This window comes from Gigantopelta aegis, chromosome 3 (assembly GCF_016097555.1).
Source record: "Gigantopelta aegis isolate Gae_Host chromosome 3, Gae_host_genome, whole genome shotgun sequence".
Taxonomy (NCBI): Eukaryota; Metazoa; Mollusca; class Gastropoda; order Neomphalida; family Peltospiridae; genus Gigantopelta; species Gigantopelta aegis.
This window is the reverse complement of record NC_054701.1, coordinates 55,509,770-55,536,042: the sequence shown is the minus strand read 5'-3', so window position 1 is coordinate 55,536,042 and position 26,273 is coordinate 55,509,770. Positions and strand designations below refer to the sequence as shown.

General features: G+C 36.7%; 2 protein-coding genes across 2 annotated transcripts in view; one reads left to right on the top strand and one right to left on the bottom strand.

The window, feature by feature from the left end:
* The window catches only part of LOC121368273 (alpha-1A adrenergic receptor-like), a 63,780-nt gene extending 38,895 nt beyond the window's left edge, over positions 1-24,885 (bottom strand). Inside the window, exon 1 of the mRNA XM_041492930.1 lies at positions 24,682-24,885. The gene's annotated coding sequence lies outside the window, so the exon portion shown is untranslated. The remainder of the gene's footprint in view (positions 1-24,681) is intronic.
* The window catches only part of LOC121368272 (protein MTO1 homolog, mitochondrial-like), a 201,890-nt gene that overhangs the window by 126,097 nt on the left and 49,520 nt on the right, over positions 1-26,273 (top strand). The gene's annotated exons all lie outside the window — the stretch shown is intronic.

The following is a 26,273-nucleotide window of genomic DNA, read 5'->3' as shown; positions in this document are numbered from 1 at the left end:
TTGGGACACATCTACGGAAACCATACTTAATCATTTTCAAAAAGAATTGGATTAGTAAAAAATGGTTCAATGGTTTGTAGCCACAGTGTAAGTTACATTATGATAAAATTCTGATAATGGTACCATATTCTCATCCCATGACATAGAACTGTGACCCTACATAGAGCAGCTTTCATTAAAACTATTTGAAACAATGTACTGCTATACTGATTCCTACCTATATGTTATTGCATTTCAGTCAAGATAGTTTGACACCCTCTGTTCTTAATTAGTATCATTACGCCCAGAAAACTGTTTGATATCGCGACTTATCACAGTAATATTTTGCCGATTTTATGCAGTTTTATAATAAGACGTACATGTGCTAAAAAGCAAATTGTGCTGGATTTTCTTAATCCTCTGCTTCAGCTAAATCAGAACCGTCTGAATCGTACTCCAATGCCTCGTTACCCTAATCCTCTTTGATTTCCGCACGTCTGTAGCCGGCACATATAAGTGCATTCGAGGCCATTGTCTTAACATGGACACTGTTCGTGTAAGCATTCCCATTTGCATTGACCTGCAAGATGTTCCAACACTGCATCTGGATCAGCCTCTCCATGCATCCAGTCAATGTTCAGTGAACCAGCAGCTGTCCTTACTCAACGATGACCATTGCGGTCTGGCACATCAGGGTTTCGTTGCAAAGACCTCTGCCATACTTGGTAATTTGCTCGTTGTATGTGCTGCTGAAGACTGTCCTCACAAGGAGGAGAGTGCTGGAATCAACTTAACATCTCTTGGTTAAAAATATGTCATGTCACAGGACATTCATTTTGATTGTTTTTGACGAAGATGCATACATACGGCAAGTGAATGCCTGCAGAGTATCATTCACTGGTTGTGTAACATCCCACGACTTGCCGAGGTTGATGAATGTGTCTATGGCTTGTTCATCCTTTTTCAATTGCTTCAGTGGTCCTGTCTTTCCACGCCCTGAGAATGCGCTCATGGAATCACAACCAGTAAAGCCGTGAAATCCAATTAAAGCTTGTGACAACCTATCACCTAAGACAGCCCTCAGTTGTTTTATGTCCATGTACTTTGTCCTCATTTTAGTTCCCTTTTCCTGATAAAGGGAACTTTTGATGTCCTTTGCAAATGCAATGCAAAGAACAAAAACATCAGTGTCCTCAGAGACAACAATGACAGACTTGTATCCGTGGTCAGATGCATGCTTTGCATGCAGCAGCATCCTAGTGGCTGCTTCTTCCTGTGATGATTGTAACTCATCAACCAGGGATGTCTCACTGCGCTATATTTTCCAACACTTTTCACCACATGTAACATACAGCGTTTTGTTTCCAATTATTGCCTTGCTATCATCCGACTTCCATTCCTCCATGATGAACTCAATCAGCATGGTCTTGTTATGGGCTTCAGAGAGGATGCTTCTTCACTGCTTAATCCTATGTCCTGCAGAAATATTGTTGAATCTTACACCAGACCCGGTGCCCCTGTTCACCCGTTCTGCATCCTTGATGGAAGATTCTTGATACACATCAAATACAACATCAACTCTGTCACTCTTGTCTTCTCCTTCTCTAAGAACCCTCGTCAGTGCAGCCTTGACTAAGTCACGGAATGTTTTATCGTTGCCTTCCAATTTCTGAATGATGCTTATCGTATCTACAATACAGACTGACTATCAGGAAGTGTTTCGGTAACTGGAACGTTCTGCACAGTGTCATCCATGAACTTTGCCGTATCAGTTTTTCTAAGTGACCCATCTCCATTAGCTAAAGCCCATGGTATTGGATCAAGTGGATGACTGAGAAGTTGTTTCATATCTAGTTCTCTACTCTGAGCAACAACAATTATGTGTCCATACAAATCTCTATCTGCTTTCAGCACTATTTCTTTTCCCTTATACTTGACCTTTTTAGTTGCTTTTACATTGTTGCGAAGAAGGCCACTCGACTTGCCTCATCCTTTTCTAGACGATTTATTTTAAATTCCTGATATGCGGCCTCGCCAATTTTGGAACCATTTACAAGATCACTAGCAATTTCCGTGGTTGCCAGATTCACAAGATTGTCCTGATCCTCCCTGAAAAAGTTGATCCAGCTGTTGTCCATTAGACTGACCAATGTCTGAACATCAGCTTCATCCTTGAGTATCCTTGGTCATTGCAAATCTGGGTGATTCAACCTAGAGTTCCCAAGCCCCACCATCTCCCTGAGCTGTCTGAGGAAAACGATTCTGCACTCAGCATTGAGATAGTACTTTTGTACTGCACCAGGTTTCAGGCTAAAGCCCTTAGTTCTGCCAGGGGCTTGAGTGTCTTTGTTAACTGTCTTCAAAGGTTTGGTCCACTGGAATTCTCCCAAATGGGTTAATGGCTTCAAGCTGGACTGCAAGGCCCCCTTGCATAAAGTGATCATACACATCAGGATGGTCGGTGCTGAGATTGGACAATTGGGCATAGTAGAAAGGAGAAGGTATCTGGCGTAATTCAGCCTATCAATAAGCGAAGCACCATGTCTTCTACAACATCCCTGCCACACCGGATTTTTATATTAAATCCAATCCAACTACCGACACTTTGACATTCTGTGTTAGACAAACAAGACACCACCCATGCAATGTTCTTCAGGAGTGCAAGTACCAAGTATATGTGGCCAAAGTTGCAAAGATACTTAGAAATTGAACTAAATGCAAAAGATTATATTGTACCTCCATTTGGTGAAAGTGAAATAGACAGCTAGTGCCATCTATTGACAATAGTTTGAATGGGGAGTAAGCATTTTTTAAAGATCAGTTCAATGAATTTTGATGGAATTTCAAGATTTCCACTAGCCTGTACCTGTTCAATCTGAAAACAAAAACTGAATTAGGGTGCTCAGACACAACCACAGGTGTTTATTATGACTTTCTCATTGCCGTTTCTATACTTATTTTTCAGGATGAGCTTGGTTGGTACCATCAAATCATAGAAAACTGAATGGTGACCTTTTGACCTCTGATGACCTACTTTTATACATGCCAATAATAATTTTCTTTAAAAGACATCAGATGCCAAGAGCACTTCATAATAAACAATTTTTTATTTGTTCTAATAGGGTGTTGTGTTAGTTAATGCAATTGAGGCTGGTAAATTTGATATATCATAAAAGTATCAATTTCTGCAAAAACTGACCTTGGCTCGTTTGTTTCTGTTTCAATATTTTTCTAGATGACTGAACATGGGTGCTTTTAAATGGTTGGACATTCATTCTGACACAGTTTCCAGCCATTTCTAGGCCTGATTTTGGCAAATGTCCCAATAGATGACAGGCAAAGCTGAAATTCACAAATTTCGAGCTGGACCCAAAATCGGTGACCTTTTGACCTGTGATGACCTACTTTTGAGGTTCATATTATGATGTGTACTTGATAGGGGGCTTCAAAACACACATTTTGAGTGGTGAATTGCTATGATAGGGTGATTCTAAGGAAAGTTATTCCAAATTAATTTTCCCCTACCCCCAAAATGTGCTTCAGAGTTTTTTCCGCACATTATTCGGTTTTCAGGGTGAAAATGACAGAAAGCTACTCGATACGGAAGGCTATCACCTTATTTTATTATCTACATGTTTAGACCTACCAAAAAAAACCTATGAGCCTTTGTCCCTCTGGGTGGTACCAAATTCTGGTCTGGCCCATGGACTAAAAGGTTCACTGCCTGCAGTTGAAGAGCCACTGTACTTCACAGGCTAATAGTTTACCAAATAATGAATACAGTACAAGTTGAGCAACATGCATTCTTTTAAGTCATAAGCAGATTATGAATGTAAGTGAATTATTCTTACGTCAAATTCATGTAATACACTATTTGAATATTTCCATAGGTGTGACATTAAATGTTGCTGATAATAATCATGTATTAGACAAGGGAATGTTGTGAAAAAAGAGCTTGGTCCGAGTGTATACTGACTGAAGACTGGTGGAAAGGAACTTTGAAGGTTTATTGCTTGTTATTTTCTCACAGGAAGTAAAACAGAAACAAGCTTTTATGAGCAACAACGATGTGGCCAGGTTTGTGTGCTGTGTATGATTCCAGCAGTATGTCACTTGATATGACTTGTTTGTTTTCTCTGATTATACTCCAAGCTTTATAGTCTGGCTTGAAGCTCTGTAGAGTCACGGTCAATTGCTCATTGATTATAGAGTCAATAGACAGCAAATTACAGACAGCCAGGACTGCCAGCAACACAGAGCAGGTGCAGCAAGGTAACAGTGAAAACTATTGTGGAAATTACCATCATCACTCAAGCATTTGGCTAGCTCAGTGGTAGATTCTCTTGAAACCTTACTGGATCCTTTATTAAATAGTCGGTAGAGACTTCTTAATGGGCCAACAAAACAAGCTACTTTTCTCAGTTGCTAGCCAGCTGATGAAGAATAAACTCTTAAAGGAATCAGGCATGGATTTTTGGCAACAAATTCATGGGTTCGGTTTATGTAATCTACCATTATTTTTCTCCGACAAAAGAAACAAAGGAATAGTGCATCGTCAAATCAACAACTGTTCAGTGTCAAACAAATCATTTAATAATTGTGAGATTGGCTAAAACTTAAACAAGAAACTTGCTGTAACCACATAGGCATTCTATTGCTCACAATATTTTCATATACTTACCTTTTCTGACACCCAATAGCCGATGTGTAATTTTGTGCTGGGGTGTCGTTAAACATTCATTCATTCATTCTATTGATCAGCATCAAGAATACTTTTAGCAGTGTTTTCCTCACAGACACAATACCATACATGACAGTTTGAGACATACCTGTCATGGAGGCCTGGTTGTGTAGTCGGGAAATAATCCAAATAGTATATCTCTAACTATATAAAATACATCAATAAAACATGAGCTGTTTACATGTACATCATAGGACATATTGTGCATTACCGTATGTCCCTTTACATATCACATGTAGGAAGGAATATTATTTAAAACATTCGCAAAGAAAATCCCAATGCCACATCTATTAATAGAAATGATTTTTGACATTTTACACATTGGAATGTCAAAGAGCTAGAAAGAAAGAAAACTTTTATTTAACGACGCACTTAACACATTTTTATTTACGGTTATATGGTGTCAGCCATATGGTTAAGGACCACACAGATATTGAGAGAGGAAACCTGCTGTCGTCACTTCATGGGCTACTATTTTTGATTAGCAGCAAGGGATCTTTTATATGCATCATCCAACAGACAGGGTAGTACATACCACGATCTTTGATAAACCAGTTGTGGTGCACTGGCCGGAATGAGAAATAGCCCAATGGGCCCACTAACGGGGATCGATCCCACACTGACCGTGTATCGAGCGAGCATTGTACCACTGGGCTACGTAAAAAAAGAAGCTAGAAGACTGTTTGCTATATCTGCATCAGTCATGCACATGGAATCCGAAACATAGGTGTGCATCTGAGGGCCACAGACATAGATGTGCATCTGAGCCTCATTCTACAGAGCCATCTTAGTGCTAAGATCAAGTTATGCACTTAATTAAAGCAATCACAATTAGTGGTAAGATCATTTCATGGAACAGGACCCTGATACATTACAAATTTCAAAAATGAAATTACGTTTACTATCACTCTTCTGTAGTCAGCTTATTCCTAATCAGTTGGACACATCGACCACCAGAAACAAAACAAGCAGTAAATGTTCCTCGACATCTTTGTTGACATATCCATGCAGCAGTACCATCTCGTAAAGCTTGACCACTCACACAGCTGTCTGTAGCCTGTCTCCGGCATGGACATAAAGTGACCCACTGACAGCAGTGTTTGACTTATAAAAATACAGCATGACAGTTTGTGTTGTGGGTCTAGTGGTAAGTGAGACATGAGATGCAGGAACACTTTACAATGGGCCTGAGCTAGCAGTTTCATCACAGACAGTTTAATCTTGGTCCATGCTGTAAGAGCTATCGCCTTCTCCAATATTTACTGCTCCTCACTTGCTGGCCCACACCAAGCACAATCACACTCCTGTTCTAGTACAAGTCATGGGAAATTGGTTTCATAAATAGCCGCCAAAACTTTATAGACATTTGTTCAAGTAGATAACAGGGGAAATTGGTTTCATAAATAGCCCCCAAAACTTTATAGACATTTGTTCAAGTAGATAACATATATTGAAACATGGATCACCAACTGAGCGTTTTATAGACCATTCCACATACTATTAAATGAAAACAAATGAACTGTTGTCATTAGTGAATTCTTATCTCCTCACCAGCCTCGGTGGCGTCATGGTTATGCCATCGGTCTACAGGCTCGTAGGTCTGGGTTCAGATCCCAGTTGAGGCATGGGATTTTTAATCCAGATACCGACTCCAAACCCTGAGTGAGTGCTCCGCAAGGCTCAATGGGTAGGTGTAAACCACTTGCACCGACCAGTGATCCATAATTGGTTCAACAAAGGCCATCGTTTGTGCTATCCTGCCTGTGGGTAGCGCAAATAAAAGATCCCTTGCTGCCAATCGGAAAGAGTAGCCCATGAAGTGGCGACAGCGGGTTTCCTCTCAAAATCTGTGTGGTCCTTAACCATATGTCTGACGCCATATAACCGTAAATAAAATGTGTTGAGTGCGTCGTTAAATAAAACATTTCTTTCTTTCTTAACTCCTCAGGCTTTTTCTTCAGTTCCACATTTTATTACATCCTGAAAACATTTCTTGTCATAATGTTTTTATGAATAATTAATAATAACCACCGACAGAGACTGTTACACAACAATATGTTATGTTATATGTTTAACAATATGTGTTATATGTTATGTTATATATATTTAACAATATGTGTTATATGTTATGTTATATGTTTAACAATATGTGTTATATGTTTAACAATATGTGTTATATGTTATGTTATATATATTTAACAATACATGCATATGTTATGTTTAACAATATATGCTATATGTTATGTTATATGTTTAACAATATATGTTATGTGTTATGTTGTTATGTTATATGTTGTTTTGTGTTGTGATATGTTACATTATGTTATGTTTTGGAATATGGATATTGTGTACTCTTTAACATACCTATATTCAATTACAGTTAGGCACTTCATTATGTTACAACACACTACTATATGTGGGGTGGCAAGTAGCCCAGTGGTAAAGTGCTATCCTGATTAGCAGTCGGTCTAGGATGAATCCCCGTCAGTGTGCCATTGGGCTATTTCTCATTTCAGCCAGTGTTCCACGACTGGTATATCAAAGGCCATGGTATGTGCTATCCTGTGTGTGAGATGGTGCATATAAAAGATCCCTTGCTACTAATGGAAAAATTATGTTGGTTTCCTCTATGACTGTCAAAATAACGATATGTTTGACATCCTGTAACTGATGATTAATAAATCAATGTGCTCTAGTAGTGTCGTCAAACAAAACAAACAAACATACTACTATTTGTATATATTGATCACTGTTGACAGATAAACAAGTGTAAGACCTGCAATTAAGAAAATTACCACGGCAAAAACAAATGCTGTGGAAAAATAATGTCCACAGGATTTTCCACGGCAGTTTTACCATTAACATGTTTGTAATTCTCGATTGTAAGTAAATCTGAATTATGAGTTTGTTATTTGTTTCGTTTGCCAATATGCTGTAATATTCAATACCAGTGGCGGTATTCATCAATTGAAAGAGACACAACAGTTAACACATGAATGACACATGCACAATTAAGAATAATAGGGTTGTAAGGGTGCCAGTTCAATCTTTATCTTTTAATTATATTACATCAAAGTGACAGAATATATTCAATGTGATATACAATTAAAATAATTTTGTTCAATAACGGCATAATTTTTATTAGGAAATCTGTCACCAAGACCGAATGCCCTCCTTTCAAACCCAAGTAAAGTTGTTTTTTATACGCCCATTAATGATGGGTCATATTATGGTATTGCGTTGTCCGTCCATACGTCCGTCTGTTAACTTTTTCTGGTCCAGACCATATCTTGCAAACCTCACATAGGAACAACTTGGGATGGCGGTGTATCGTGTACTATTGCTAGGTTACTGTGACCTACTTTTCACGGTCTACTGCACATAACAGTAAATCCTTGTCCAGATCATATCTTGCATACAGATGCATACAGGACCATCAAACCACATGTAGGAATAACTTGGGATGGTGGTTGGTCGTCACACCCCCCCCCCCCCCCCCCCCAAAAAAAGAGTTCATCCACCCCATTGTAAAAATTTCACATAATTGGAATTGAATCATACACATAACATATTAATTAATATAGATATGGTTTCCATCAGACTCCCAATGGGTGTATCATGTACCTCACTGGTACTCTTGTTTTCTTTGGATTAGGCCACTCAGCACCAAAAAAAGGGAAGTATATATTGTCAATATAAATTAGAGAAAAAATTGTATTAAGGTATCGGAATGCTTTCTCTCTATATATGTTTCTCTACAAATATCTCATCATCAGGCTGACCATAACACTTCAAGTGACTAGTAGGAGTATATGTTGAACATTTTACTGAAAATAAGACATCATACTTCACCATAGTCACCCCCTGCAATCCAGTGGTTCCTGCAATGTCGAGTTCACAATTCAATGACCTAATAGGAACACACTTTAGGTTACACACCACCATTAATTACTCCATGCAGTTCAATACAATTTTGATTTTATGTCAGAATATATTCTGTGAAAAATACAACACTGTTGAAAGGGTCATGTGACTAGCAATTTTAGGGAGTGCTCTTGACTGACAAGTACCATGTAAAAAAAAATGGCCCCTACGCCTAACCACCACCTTGTGTTGCTGTTACACAAGTGGTACCATACCACTTGCACAGTTGTTATTAGTTAGTACTACATATATCAAGTAACTTCAAGCCAATGGGTTATTTAAATACTACAGAGGTCAACCTATGTGTAATCATCAAAGAAAGATTTCAAAAAGCATATTAGAATTTTGAAGTATGTTTTTTATGAGGAACTATTTTCTAAACCGGACTATATTAAGCTGCTGCAGCAAGTAACGCCACGACAAATGGTGATGTTTTGCCTTAATGCTGGTAATTTACATCCTTTTTCAATCATGCCCGATGGCGCCGAGATTCAGATACTTAATAGTAAAGATGCAGTTACTGTTTTAATATTTACTTTTAATCTGTTTTCAGTTCACAAAGTATATTTTATTTTTAACAAAAAGAAAAAAATACATCTTTGAAAAAAAAATCCAATAGAGTCTACGGCAAAAACAATATGCCGCAGAGAATGAAAAACTCTCCACAATCTCCACGGCATTGCTGATTGCCGCAGGCAATTGCAGGGTTTGATTCATATGAATTAGCCAGTGCTGTCTTGATAGTAAGTAATTCTGACTGAAATTTACCAAATCTATACCAGTATTGTTTAAGACATATGTGTTGCTGGTATCTGTTTCTTGGGCATGAATTCATTGACGAATCATGAGCTATATTTATTATATCAGTAAAGAGAATGGCCAAAGAAGCAAGTCTTCATATCCACAGATAAACCATGGGAGGCAGGACTCCATCATCGGTGGAGTTGTAAACCTAACATGAACTGTACAGTACTGTGGAAAGAAAATATTGTCACAGCGTAATGAATTCATAATACTAGCTGACACCTGAGACTTGGTAGACATTAACAGTAAGTTGAAAACCACAAATAGAAACAAAACCCACTCACAGGATTGGGGAATAGAAAACAGCAATTAGTGTAACGAAACTACTGACCTGATGATTATTGTTGCATTATGTTCAATGGCAAACTATTTCTTAACTATCAGTTTGTTAAAACATTTTATACATTTAGACATTGAATATTCTTCTTTTTTAAAATAAAACTTGTAAAAATAAATAAATAATAGTGATAAAAATTTGGACATGATTAGTGTGTTTAATGGCAGTACTCCAAGTTTTTGATTTTTTATAATCAAGACTAAAAATTATCAGAAAGTTACATGAAAGTGACCAGAAATATTGTGTGATCATCAAACAATTATCCAGTTTAGTTGACCAGAATGATGGTCCTTGCATTTCAGTGCATTTGAGCACCTATGTCCATTGCACACCTACATGTATGTTATGTTATGTTTCGTCATAATGGGAGATGCCCTACAATCTATATTCTATTCAGCATGACAAAACACAGGCATAATGGCTGAGAGACAAAACAGTGAAAATAGAATCATAAAACCATGGTACAAGTAATCATAATGCATGATCAAGTTGTGTCAATGCACACTACTTTACAGCCCTATGTTTAATAAGTAAGTGTAACCCAATGTATTTGAGTGGAAATCAAAGTTTTAACATAGTAATTTTACTGCATTTGCATGTACATACATGTAGGTAAAGCCATGCCAGTATAATTTAAGCTGACCTAGATATCCTGGCTCCAATTGGTCAGTATTTATAATACAGCATCATGTGACATCTGCAAATAATATGATCATTGCTCATCTTGTATAACATATTTGTAACATGAAACTGTCAGTGGTTGAAAAAGGTTTTTTGATTGATGCAAAACATTTCTTATTTTATGATTCCTTTTGTTTTCTCTTCACAGACATAGTACATTTCCATGAATCATTTTATTTACACAGTGAAAGAAACTTTTGAAGTGTATAATTTAAATATGTAATTAGTTAATATACATTTATAATTTGTTTTGAAATGAATAATTAAAGGGACAATCTCAGAATTGTATAGATGACCAAGACTATTAATTTCTGTTGTGAGATCTAAGGATTATACCTTGAATTACAAAAATTGCAACCAAATCATTTTATTATACTGTTAATTATAAGGAATTATAAATAAAATATGTTTTATTGTGTTGACATCAATAAGGAACAAGTGAAGATTGTGTGATGGTTAAGATTGTATGCTAATCTTTTACACAATGTTATTAAGCCCAATAAATAATAATTAACTGTGTACTTAAAATTAGAATGTTAGGTGCACAGAGTGTCTTTAAAAAAATGCCAACTTTTAACTCTAAATGGCTAAAATTTCAATGTTGTAATTTAATGTGGTAATTTTGTTGCCAAATCTTATTTATCTTCCCGATATAACATGACACACATATGGTAATACGTTTGGTATGTGGATTAATTTTCAGATTCTTAAATTAAGACGTGCACAACAAAAGCCAAGTCTTAACATAAGGATATTCTTGTACATTCAAAGATGCTAGTTAATGGAAAACTCTGTTTGCTCATTCACTGTCCCATTTGTGTACAAGTGTGTTGTGGGGATGCAAATGCAATTGACTGATAATAACTTGGTCACCTCGGATTGGAATTTCCACCCATGATATTTACATTTGAGGTTATCATCGTGTCCACGTTCAAGGTGCGATTCCATGCAAGAAATGATAGTCGTTCGGTGTACAGCACCAGGATATTCTAGTATGCCGTGTGCCCCATTCCTTCAAATCAAACAGCCAGAGGCTTAAACTCTGTCTGTCATAGACCATTAACTGGTTAACAGGCCAGTGGAACAGTTCTCAAGAGAAGATTTCAAAATCAATTGGATCTTCCTGAAACCAGCCCATTATGACTAAATGTGTTTTATGGTGGATGCAGTATTCCATGCTGTGTGGCTCAATTAAGATAGCACATAGCAGACAAGCTTGTATATTATTCAATAGCCATGTACTTTTAGCAAGGGAATTTTCATTTATACAGCTCCAGGGTTTTTTCTCATATATATATATAAATCTTATTGTTTTGAAAAGTTAGATCTTCAAAGTGGTGTCATGATAAAAAATTCTAAGGGACACATTTTCTATGGGCTGTAAAATTAGGTAGATAATTGCTAAATATTAATTGTGAGTTGCCTGGAAATCATATTTGCCCATTTGACTTGGTTACACAGTTTGCTAAGAAACAAAATATAATTTTGATAGAAAAAATGTACATACTACAGTGACACCTGTCTAAACTGGATTATGCCAGGAACCTAATATGTATCCCATTTAGACAGGATTCAGTGTTTAGACTGTCTGGTTCTAGAATTTAGAAAATTCAGGACCATGAAACTGAGCTGGTTTTAATTGACAGGATTCTGGTTTGTCCAGGGTCCAGTTTAGACAGTTTTCACTGTATGAATCTAATATTATCAAATCAGTGTTGTGTGGAACAAAAGTTAAACAATCGTCACTTAAGCTATCTTATAGCTGAACAAATCAGTCTTAATTATTGTGTGCAGAAAACCTTGCACTATATATTATTACTAGCAATGGAATGAAGATTTGATTACTATATATTAATTTAATTTAATTTAATAATCAGCTTGTTGTCACACTATCATTGCAAGTAACGTGTTATCAACGTCCATTCCAAACAATTTGATTCATCAAACTATCATTGCGAGTAACGTGTTATCAACGTCCATTCCAAACAATTTGATTCATCAAACTATCATTGCGAGTAACGTGTTATCAACGTCCATTCCAAACAATTTGATTCATCAAACACTCATTGCGAGTAACGTGTTATCAACGTCCATTCCAAACAATTTGATTCATCAAACTATCATTGCGAGTAACGTGTTATCAACGTCCATTCCAAACAATTTGATTCATCAAACTATCATTGCGAGTAACGTGTTATCAACGTCCATTCCAAACAATTTGATTCATCAAACTATCATTGCAAGTAACGTGTTATCAACGTCCATTCCAAACAATTTGATTCATCAAACTATCATTGCGAGTAATGTTTTATCAACGTCCATTCCAAACAATTTGATTCATCAAACTATCATTGCGAGTAACGTTTTATCAACGTCCATTCCAAACAATTTGATTCATCAAACTATCATTGCCAGTAACGTGTTATCAACGTCCATTCCAAACAATTTGATTCATCCAAAGCAACATATTGTCATGAAAATTTCATAATGTCTTTTAAAAAAAACCATGTTTGATTTCCTGACAATATACTGTACACAGAACTACAGACATTGTTTAGGGATATGAGTGCACATTGCACCACTGCAACCCCATAGATGTAAATTAAAATTCAATCTGAGGGGTGCAAAACACTTTACACCTTATGTTAATAAACAACCTTATGTTGCTAATAACCACAATTTGAATTTTTATAGAATAGTCTGTGGATGATTAAAAATAACCTAGATTGATGAACAAATTCAGAACTTGACATAATATACATATGATTTAACTGCAACAAACTAGTTCTGGAATTTTTACTTGTGTAGTCCATTCTTTTATCTGAAGGAATTGATTAATTTTAATTACATGTAGTTTTGGAATTAAATGAAATGAAGAAATTACATTTGTAGGTTATAAATGTTATCATTTAATCCTGTTTAGGGGTGTTTCTCCTCTAACACTGATTATTTAGAGGAGTGATTTTCACCTATATATTTTGAAGTGTGTGATATTTGTCACTTTCCACGTTTTTATAAAAAAAACAAGTCTAGAAAACAAATATATATATAATTTTGAAATGACGACCACTTTCATCTATGTCACTTATTTCCTTGCTACCTATTATTGCACTAATAAATACTGATGTACCAAATATAACAGACAGAATTTACGAAGCCTGTTTTTCCTTAAACGCAGGTGTTTAAGCATGTAAATGTATGTAGTTACGCACGAGTAAGTTATAAACAGGCTTTGTAAATTCAGTCACAAATTAATAAGCACAGCCAGATTTTAATAGTTTCCATATCTCAAGTACCGGTAAATACTTCTGATTAAATCACAATCCTTTCACGTTAGTCAAGTTCTGTTATGAAAGTTTGTAGCTATTTAGAGATCAATATACAATTGTTTGTAGTGAGTTATTAGGTTATGACTGAATTTCCTACCTTACTGACACCTTTCTGATGAGGTAGAAAAACAATGTGTATCGCACCTCGGCTGAAACCCAATGATGCCACTAACACTGTATCACAAAATTACAAAACATCTGTTACTGATCGCACAAGTTACACATACATACAGCACCACATTCCTACCTTGATGAAGCTGCTTGTTATTTTCACCTTTCCGGATAATTCTGTGTGTCACCGCGGTATCGGCTGGAGCCATGTAACAAACTTTACACAAAACCATTGAAACTACAGAGTCCTACTTTGATAAAAGCACGGCCCAGTGTGATTGAAAGAACTCTAGAGAAATGCCTTCCTCCATTGAGAAGACAGATGTGAACTATGTTGGATACACTTGGTTTGCTGTGGCCCCACTTAACCCTGCTAACCAGCCAGTAGTAGACAAATGCCAGTAGCAGACGCTGGCATGCCAGCCAACAAACTTACAGTAGATGTTGAAAAGTTGGCCTGTCTCAGCTAGACGATTTGGCAGTAAACTTCACAGGGTTACTGCATGTTTCCAACTGTACCGTGCTTCTAATTCCGCTTTACTCCATGCACACTCTGTCTGCATGTAACTGTCTAAATATTTCCTTCTTTCCTGGTTTCTTTCTAAAAAAAATTATCACCTACTACCTCAAATATCAGCCAAATTTTTGTGGTGAATGAACTAAGTAGAATGGCATGCTCATGCATAAAGCCTTTTTGCATCTCTTTTTTGGCTGTTTTTTTATATAGTGTATTAATATTTTAGTCATTCTTCAGGTAAAGACTGCTCAGTACAATGATAGTTCATGAGGACTGCAGAAGGAGACAGCAGCATTTGCAGAATTCAGTTTCCCATTTTTTATATTAAATAATAGAATGAAATTTTGTTCCATTTGACATGAATTTCATATGTGCTTATAATTAACACATATGGAAATCATCCATTATTTTTGGCTTCACCAATACTCGGTAACTTGTTTTTTTTTATTCAAATTTTTCTATTTGAGTAACTTTTCAATAAAGATAAAGATGTTTCTCTGGTGTCTGCAGTTTCAAATGTCATCTGCGATATCAGTTTCAAGTGTAAAGCTGTACCACTGTAATTCAGTATGGCTTCAGATATTCTCAAAATAATCCCACAAAAGCAGACCAGATGTGTAATAAAATCTATAATATATTGTAATGAAAACACGCTAGATCGAAGATAATAAAACCAAAAGAAAATTTAAAATTCTTCTTTTAATAAAAAATATTAATGATTCTAGTATTGGCCTTAAAAAAGTGAATACTGCAGCCATTTGTAATTCTTTCAGTGCATGCACAATGTGTTGGATTAGGATATGCCTTTTTGGGGTTTTTTAAAACATTTATCAAACCAATTAAGGATCAAACTACACCAGACAATTAGAGGATAATGTTTTATTTCTTACATACGTTTGATGTATAATTAGAATATGAATTGAGACAGTATTGTTTAATTGAGGTTTTCATACTTAAGGTATGCAAAATTTGAACAAGTAGATCACATTGACCTAAAAAAAAATTCATTTCAACTTATTTTTGTGCTTATATCCAATTGAGGTTTAAGTTCGCTGTCCTGAGCACACACATCAGTTATCTGGGCTGTCTGTCCAGGACAGTGGGTTAGTGAGAGAGAAGAGGGTGTAGTGGTCTTACACCTATCCATCGAGTCATTAAAACTCGCTCTTGGTGTGAGCCAGTACCGGGCTGTGAACCCAGTACCTAGCAGCCTTATGTCCGATAGCTTAACCACGACACCTCCAAGGCTGGTAGTGATCTAATTATAATGCTTGACTGTAGGTAACTGTGGTTAGAGAATAGGCAAATTTATAAAGCCAGTTTATGTCTTACATTGCTTATACATCTCATTTAAGAAAAACAGGTTTTGTAAATTCGGCCCTAGGGTTTTGCCAGTTGTGCTTGTTGGCAATGTTGCTGTATAGATAGTATAGATTTTCAACTCTGAATAGAGGAGGGATATGCACATATGACAGCTTTATGCTTACAGTACAATATAATGCATAAAGCTGTCATAAGACAAAATTTGACAGTAGGTTAGTCATATAAAACATTGTTTCACTCTTTTTAATAAAGTTTTATATACTCTTCAAAAAAAGTAGAGGAACTCCAATAAGAATTTACAGTTGCCAAAATTGTAAGGTATATTAGCTGAGTTAATAGTGAATTAATTGAGCAAACATTATAACCAGTAGTTCAGTATTACAGTAGGTTTTATGACCACCAAAGATCTTGAAGAACAATTGGGGTCAGAAATGAAATTTGAAAGTTGACGTTTTTTATCAGTAGTGGGTGATACCGCCAATAAAAATAACCAAAAACAAAACAATAACAACTGTATGATCAACAGAATGAAAAGATTGACATAAATAATATTCCACAGTGATTAATTGATCTTCCTGGAAATTGTCAAAATCGAGAATAACACCCCACGCACGTGTACAGGGCAGCTGCGTGATGTACGTGCAAACTATGGAATGTTTTTCGGTGCGTTGATAAACAGACCTGAACGTTCTTTACTAGGATGTCTGTGGCCAAAACGTATGTTCGGTCTAATAGTTGATATTAACATTAATATTTCAGGTTCCCCTACTTTTTTGAAGAGTATATATTAGAACTGAAAAGTGATTGTTCTGTTAAGTGCTACAGTGTGTTACATTTGTACATAATAACCATGAGTTGTATACATAGATGTATACTAACAAATATGTCTTGCAAAATTTAATAGAACAGCAAATTCTATCAAGTTCAAGTGTGTCAGATGAACAAACAGATTGACAGACAAATGGAGCCAGTTTTAAGATCAGCATGTAGCTTCACCCCAAAGTGATGCACTTTTCCGGTAATTGTTATTAGCTTTATGTAACAGTTGTGTAGAATAGATGCAGATAGCCAAGTGGTATGGATTTTGCTTATCTGGCACCTAGTACATCTTCCTAGCAATTTCTACCATTCAGTGTGTAATTAGGACCTTTGCAAGATGTACAGTACATCGGTGACACATACCAGTGGTATACATTTTAATCAAACCTCACAGGGACAATCCCATGGGTTGAACACCCATAAAACTGTCCCTGTGAGCTGTTGGATTAAACACCCATAAAACTGTCCCTGTGAGCTGTTGGATTAAACACCCATAAAACTGTCCCTGTGAGCTGTTGGATTAAACACCCATAAAACTGTCCCTGTGAGCTGTTGGATTAAACACCCATAAAACTGTCCCTGTGAGCTGTTGGATTACACACCCATAAAACTGTCCCTGTGAGCTGTTGGATTAAACAATCATAAAACTGTCCCTGTGAGCTGTTGGATTAAACACCCATAAAACTGTCCCTGTGAGCTGTTGGATTAAACACCCATAAAACTGTCCCTGTGAGCTGTTGGATTAAACACCCATAAAACTGTCCCTGTGAGCTGTTGGATTAAACACCCATAAAACTGTCCCTGTTGGGTTGAACACCCATGAAACTGTCCCTGTGAGCTGTTGGATTAAACAGCCATAAAACTGTCCCTGTTGGGTTTAACACCCATGAAACTGTCCCTGTGAGCTGTTGGATTAAACACCCATAAAACTGTCCCTGTGAGCTGTTGGATTAAACACCCATAAAACTGTCCCTGTGAGCTGTTGGATTAAACACCCATAAAACTGTCCCTGTTGGGTTGAACACTCATGAAACTGTCCTTGTGAGCTGTTGGATTAAACAGCCATAAAACTGTCCCTGTTGGGTTTAACACCCATGAAACTGTCCCTGTGAGCTGTTGGATTAAACACCCATAAAACTGTCCCTGTTGGGTTGAACACCCATACAACTGTCCCTGTGAGCTGTTGGATTAAACACCCATAAATCTGTCCCTGTTGGGTTGAACAGCCATGAAACTGTCCCTGTTAGGTTGAACACCCATAAAACTGTCCCTGTGAGCTGTTGGATTAAACACCCATAAAACTGTCCCTGTTGGGTTGAACAGCCATAAAACTGTCCCTGTGAGCTGTTGGATTAAACACCCATAAAACTGTCCCTGTTGGGTTTAACACCCATGAAACTGTCCCTGTTAGGTTGAACACCGAATAAAACTGTCCCTGTGAGCTGTTGGATTAAACAGCCATAAAACTGTCCCTGTTAGGTTGAACAGCCATAAAACTGTCCCTGTTGGATTAAATACCCATAAAACTGTCCCTGTTGGGTTGAACAGCCATAAAACTGTCCCTGTTGGGTTGAACAGCCATAAAACTGTCCCTGTTGGGTTGAACACCCATAAAACTGTCCCTGTTGGGTTGAACACCCATAAAACTGTCCCTGTTGGGTTGAACACCCATAAAACTGTCCCTGTTGGGTTGAACACCCATAAAACTGTCCCTGTTGGGTTGAACACCCATAAAACTGTCCCTGTTGGGTTGAACACACCGTGAAGTTTGTTACATCAAAAGGGAACCAATGAACTGACATGTAATTCTATGGTGAATGATGTTAAATCTCATTAAAAAACCCAACATATTATTAAGTTTAAAAACCATACCAATTCACATAACATTTTTTGTAAAAAGATCTTGGTGTAAATAATTGTTTTAACAAATTACAATCAAATTACATCTATGTTAAATCTCCTTTTTGATATATGGATGAAAGCAACTGATGGAACAGCCAAGTGTAAAGCAGTTGTAAGTGCAGTTCTGTCTGGTCTCTGGGTACTGACTGTTGAATAATCAATTACTAGTACAATTTAGGTGAAATTTGTTTGTTTTTTCTTCAGACACACTCAACTAGTAATCCACCCGGGCTTACAGCATCATGAATCCTGGGTCTAGTTTGGGTTAGACTCCAGTTAAAATGTGTTTGTGTTGTCACATGTAAATACAGAACACACTCTAGTAATCCACCCGGGCTTACAGCATCATGAATCCTGGGTCTAGTTTGGGTTAGACTCGAGTTAAAATGTGTTTGTGTTGTCACATGTTAATGCAGAACACACTCAACTAGTAATCCACCTGGGCATACAGCATCATGAATCCTGGGTCTAGTTTGGGTTAGACTGCAGTTAAAATGTGTTTGTGTTGTCACATGTTAATACAGAACACACTCAACTAGTAATCCACCCGGGCTTACAGCATCATGAATCCTGGGTCTAGTTTGGGTTAGACTGCAGTTAAAATGTGTTTGTGTTGTCACATGTTAATACAGAACACACTCAACTAGTAATCCACCCGGGCTTACAGCATCATGAATCCTGGGTCTAGTTTGGGTTAGACTGCAGTTAAAATGTGTGTGTGTTGTCACATGTTAATACAGAACACACTCAACTAGTAATCCACCCGGGCTTACAGCATCATGAATCCTGGGTCTAGTTTGGGTTAGACTCCAGTTAAAATGTGTTTGTGTTGTCACATGTAAATACAGAACACACTCAACTAGTAATCCACCCGGGCTTACAGCATCATGAATCCTGGGTCTAGTTTGGGTTAGACTGCAGTTAAAATGTGTTTGTGTTGTCACATGTAAATACAGAACACACTCTAGTAATCCACCTGGGCTTACAGCATCATGAATCCTGGGTTTAGTTTGGGTTAGACTCCAGTTAAAATGTGTTTGTGTTGTCACATGTTAATACAGAACACACTCTAGTAATCCACCTGGGCTTACAGCATCATGAATCCTGAGTTTAGTTTGGGTTAGACTCCAGTTAAAATGTGTTTTTGTTGTCACATGTTAATACAGAACACACTCAACTAGTAATCCACCCGGGCTTACAGCATCATGAATCCTGGGTCTAGTTTGGGTTAGACTCCCGTTAAAATGTGTTTGTGTTGTCACATGTTAATACAGAACACACTCAACTAGTAATCCACCCGGGCTTACAGCAACATGAATCCTGGGTCTAGTTTGGGTTAGACTCCAGTTAAAATGTGTTTGTGTTGTCACATGTAAATACAGAACACACTCTAGTAATCCACCCGGGCTTACAGCATCATGAATCCTGAGTTTAGTTTGGGTTAGACTGCAGTTAAAATGTGTTTGTGTTGTCACATGTTAATACAGAACACACTCAACTAGTAATCCACCTGGGCTTACAGCATCATGAATCCTGAGTTTAGTTTGGGTTAGACTGCAGTTAAAATGTGTTTGTGTTGTCACATGTAAATACAGAACACAATCAACTAGTAATCCACCTGGGCTTACAGCATCATGAATCCTGGGTCTAGTTTGGGTTAGACTCCAGTTAAAATGTGTTTGTGTTGTCACATGTAAATACAGAACACACTCAACTAGTAATCCACCTGGGCTTACAGCATCATGAATCCTGGGTCTAGTTTGGGTTAGACTCCAGTTAAAATGTGTTTGTGTTGTCACATGTTAATACAGAACACACTCAACCACATGTACTTCAGTATTACAATACACTTGATAAGCTGTACACATCATGATTATTATCATCATCAAACTCTAACATAATTTTAAATGTAGAAAGTATACCTGTTAAGTATCGTGGAGCATTACAGTGGGATGGGTGGAATTAGAAGTGTCCAAGAATAAAATCGCCTATTTCAGGGCTTGAAATTGGAAGTAAAATTTGGCCTGCTGTTATTTTTTTTAAAATAGCAGGTAAAAAGAAATATAACCTGCTAATAAAACAAATATGACCTGCTGGAAATAAGACAGCATGGGGTGAGTGGAGGGTTTGGGGCAATGTGTGGAACATTAGGACCTCTGAGATGTATTTCAGAACATTATAAAATTAAAATATAACAGAATCACCAGCTAAATGAAAAATCACCTGCGATTTTTGTAATTTTAGCAGGTGAATTTCCATTTCACCTGCTAGGTCTAATAAATGGACTGACTTTCACTTGTTACAGGCCCCTATTTCCAGACCTGTATTTGGTTGATAACCCTTAATATAGACAATTGGGGACAGTTCGTTCAATAGTGTGTGCCCATCAAAGTCCTTAAGGGGCAGCTGATGTCAAATAAAGGCATTATGCATATTCTAATTCCATACAAACATTGCATAATATATGCTGAATATTGCTTTACTTGTCATGTTGTGTTGTCTCACCAGTCAGTCATGCATGTTGCTACATGTGCACGTATGATACAATGGGTGTCTCTTTATGTAGGCTTCTTCTCTGTGTTGTATGGCCTCCGTCTTATAGTGGTCGAGACGCGTTTTTACGCAATACTGATAGACCCAATCTTTCAGACTGGAGCAGATTAATCTGTTGCTTGAAACGATGAATTAATCTGTCAGATTGTCATCTGTAGCAAGGTTTATGTTTGCAAATTGGAATTTTCCTACCAACTGGGAAAAACTCATTAAATTCAAAATGTTATCAGTTTGATTTATTGGCAATTAGTAGCGTATTAACTAAAAACTTGAAGGTGCATGCTTTTTTCAGTTTGGTCCATTCAGCTATCATATTTATTTTTTCTTGCATAAAAAGTATTATTCGTTAAATATGGTTATGATACCTATACACTGGTTTGTTTGTAAGTATGGGTAACATGTTGTTAGTCCCAGTATCAGTAATAACTGAAAATTAGTCAAACAGGGGAAGGGGGTGGCGGTGGTGGTGGTGGGGGGATGGGGGGGGGGGGGGGTGTCGTTAAACACTGATCCATTTGTTTTGACATGCCAACTGATACTGTAATACTGAAGTGCATTTAAAATGTCTGTCTTGGTATCCGGTCTTGTAAATTAAAGTAAACTGTAGAACATATACCTGCCTGAGTCACTCATAAACGGAGTTCAGCACTGGCAATACATTGCCAGTACTCTTTGAAAATGTCTAACAGGTGTTTAATTTATATTTTGTAGCTCAAGGGAATGTCATTTCTAAAGGGAATGTGAGTTAATGTCTTTATTGGCAAAACAGTGTTCAGGATGTAATTTAGAGTAATTATTTTATGAATATTCATTTTTTTCTCTTACTTTTCCAATAAACCAAATTGTAATTTGTGCATGTATACTGTGACTGCTTTTGCAAGTGATGTACAATGTGTATGTGTAATGACAAATATCTATCTGTATACATGTACAATGTGTATGTGTAATGACAAATATCTATCTGTATACATGTAAATGACAAATATCTATCTGTATACATGTACAATGTGTATGTGTAATGACAAATATCTATCTGTATACATGTACAATGTGTATGTGTAATGACAAATATCTATCTGTATACATGTACAATGTGTATGTGTAATGACAAATATATCTGTATGACAATATATCTATCTGTATACATGTACAATGTGTATGTGTAATGACAAATATGTGTAATGACAAATATCTATCTGTATACATGTACAATGTGTATGTGTAATGACAAATATCTATCTGTATACATGTACAATGTGTATGTGTAATGACAAATATCTATCTGTATACATGTACAATGTGTATGTGTAATGACAAATATCTATCTGTATACATGTACAATGTGTATGTGTAATGACAAATATCTATCTGCATGCAATGTGTATGTGTAATGACAAATTTATCTGTATACATGTACAATGTGTATGTGTAACAAATATCTATCTGTATACATGTATTGTTTATTGTGATTACTTTATGTGCACATGTATACATGTGTGTGCACACGTGTGTGTGTGTATGTGTGTGCGTGTGTGTGTTAGTGTTAGTGTGTGTGTGTAGATGTGTAAGTGTGTGTTGGGTGGTGGTGGTTGTGAGTGAGTAGATGTGTGAATGCAGGTGTTGGTGTGTGACTGTGTGTTTGTGAGTCACTGGCGTAGGAAGTGGGGGGGCAAGGTCAGCCAGTAACAGCAGCGATGATTTATAAATATGTATAATTTATATATATGTGTGTGTGTGTACCCCCCTCCCCACCTTTTTGGCACCTTCCGATGCCACTGTGTGTGTGTGTGTGTGTGTGTATGCGTGTGCGTGTGCGTGTGCGTGTGTGTGTTAACATGACCTAATCTAGAATCTGTTTTGAATGTAAATAATTACAGCACAGTCTGGCCTCGTTAAGATGGGGAGACTTCATTTTATGGCCAACCAATGAAGTTCTATAAGATATGTACATTTATATAAGTAAAATAGTTTTATTTTACACACGCATCAATAGTGATTTGACAATTAAATATATTTGTTCTGTTTCTCTATGATTTGGGGACTAGCTAAGAAAACCAGAAATAGATTATAAGTTGGAAAAAAAATGCAAATGAGTTGTGGGGAGGGGAAAAAGAAAATAGAATAAGTAAGTAATAATTAAATAAATAAATAAAACTGTGCACCATGTACTAGTGTGTGTCTGAGTTCCCCGGGTGTCATAAGAACAGCATGTTAATATTTATGGGGAAATTACTACGACAGGAAGGGTTGATTATTATAGTGTGTAACATGGCGTGAAATTGACACCCCGATACATTAGGCTTTTGAACAGAATAATACAGGGAAGAAATAGAATAAGTCGCCTACAGACTTTATAACATTGTTTACTAATGCAATAGACATTACACTTTTAATAAACTTGTGCGTCTTCGTTATAAACAAATGTCAACAAAAGTCTACCTACAATTTGCTGCTCATGTCGCCATTTCTGATCAATTTTACCATGAAGCTTTCATCAGTTTTATCCTACAGAATTCATAATTATAGGGACAAGCTCAAAAAAAAAACTAAAACGTATCATGTTATATGAAGAACGTTTGGTTGAGGATGGGGTGCATTGCTTGATTTTCGTAATGAATTGTTAACAGTCAACCTTCATGCAAATGTATATATTTTTTGGTAGTATTTCAAAATATTGTATAAAATGTATGTCGTTCTAAAATTCACACTGGAGAGCAGTTACGTAAAAAAGCTCAATCAAAAAAAAAAAAAGTTGTGCATTTGAATAGATCCAATTACAGTGAGTGGAAAAGAGTTGAGCGGCAGTGCTTTGGAGAGATAATGAGAGAGGAAACCCACTCCACCAATCCATGGCCTACATGCACTTTTTTCATTAACAGCAGGGAAGGTTTTAATATGCACTGTCCCACAGAGAGGACAGAACATAGCATGGCCTATGTAACACCAGAGGGATCCACCGACAGGGAACGATCCTAGATTGATTGGGCATCAGCCGAGTGCTTTACCACTGGCCTACATCCCTCCCCTGTCATAGGATCAGCTGCCCTTTGTGACCACAGGGCTGTCCCATCTAAACACATGCATGTGCTATGAACTGTCCTGTATGTGAAGTGCATATACAATCTGTTACTACTAATTTGTAGGTGTACCTTATGTGGGGCAGCTGGTTTCTCATCTTGAATGCCAAGTGTTGAAATAAGCACATTGTCGACACCATGTAATCGTAGTACTAAATGTGATGAGATGTTGTTAAACTGTACCACTACTCATCAGTATAGCAATATATACTTGTAGCTTATGTGGAAGCAGCAGGTTTCTTTTCCAATTATTTAAACCAGGTGTCGCAATAACAAAACTTTACACACTTAATACCATAGTTTCAAATGTGTTGATGTAGCGTTAAATTAACTTCCTCCTCTTTTTTTTTGTAGTAACAATTTTAGATTTAAAAGATAAAGATTGGAAAACAGTTTTATATCTCCTGTATACATCCAGATTCATTTACTTTCCTTAAACCGGTAATGTTAATTGATCAGAAAAATCATATAATAAGATATAATCTCCCAATACAACTATTAATACATTACAACTAGACTAATTTTACTCTTGAAACTAGAGGTTTGAAAAAGAAGCCACTTGTAATCAAAGAAACATAACTCACCTATCTCCTATGACGAGATCAGTGTATTGAGTGTGTGAAGTCGAAGGTGTGTGAAAGTAAGCATCTTGTAAGTGACATCCTAGTAGCTCCGATCAAAGATGGTGCACGGTGTAGTAAGCTAGTGGGGCAGCTGGTGTCGCTGCTAGCCGTGCGGAATACAGCATGTGTCCTCACATATATTGACGTCCCCATCTCCCAGACCACAGCTGCTTCCAAAACCGCTACGCAACTCGGGGGATTTGCTCTTAAACATTTATTGGCTTGATCAGAAAAATAAAAGTGCAACACTAGCAACTGTGTGCTGCATGGTAATGCTGTGACGTGAATGTTATAATCAGAGTGCTGGCATTAATTTCGGTAAATAATAGAGAAAAACTCGAACGTGTATTCATCCTTATGGCTGTACTTTCTATAATGGATACATACAGTATTACTGGTCCAGTTTTGTGTCTCATTGTTGTGCATGGTACAGCTGTGTATAAACAGTGAAACAATTAAGGGTGAAATTTGAAAGTCGTTATGTCTATTAACTTGTTTAATTTTTGTCTCACAATTGAGGCTGTGAAATCATCTAGATGTGTTATAAAAACTTGTTATCCAAAGGAAGCCTATTATTGAATATTGGATGTTTGAGATCAAGGCAATAAAGTGTGCTGATGAAAGAAAGTTTGACCACTCGTGTGCTTGCAGCACGGTGATCAATTTTCTTCATATTGCCAATTTTTTCCACATTGTTAGTTTGTCAAATAAGAACGGTTATCTGAGCCGACATACGACGCACCAGTGTTTATATTCTAGGCTAAATGTTTTATCAACAGCTTTGTATTTCATATACAGTCATTATAAAATATCTACTTACAAGGTAAAAATATGTTGCTGGGGGTTACATTGCACCCGTTTGGAATGAATTCATGAATGTTTAAATGACATCAGCATCAGCTTATTGAGTGTTGGATAAACGAAGGTATAATTACTGGATGATCATTAGGGCACACCAGTTTAGTGTTTGGTATATTCTGTCTAGTCTGGGAAGTACACACATTTTTTTCAATATTCAGTTTTTCAATTTTTTAAATATTACAACCCAAATGTTTATGTATGTATTGAATGGCATCCCAGCCTATTCATTGGCTGTTAGCGATCAAATGTTTGTCAACTGCAACATGTAATTGGTCTGGAGTTCTATGGTAGAATTTCACTTCTATTTAACAGATCACCACATTTTTTATTAGCATTTATTTATTTATTTATAGTATATATTTGTGTTTAATCCAGTTCCACCATGTTGTATTGGGCATAAACCTCATCTATGTGGCCATCCTGTCCAGGGTGTTGATGGAGAAATTAATTACACCCTTCAGTGTTTTTCACAGCAAAGTTTAAAGTTTGTTTTGTTTAACAACACCACTAGAGCATATTGATTAATTAATTTATTGGTTATTGGATGTCAGACATTTGGTGATTATGACTCGTAGTCATCACAGAAAACATGCTACATTGCCATTGACCACTGGTTTGAATGAAAAAAAATCTATTTAGTTGAATGGATCTACCGAGGTGGTTTGATCCTGCAACGCAATCACCTCAAGCAA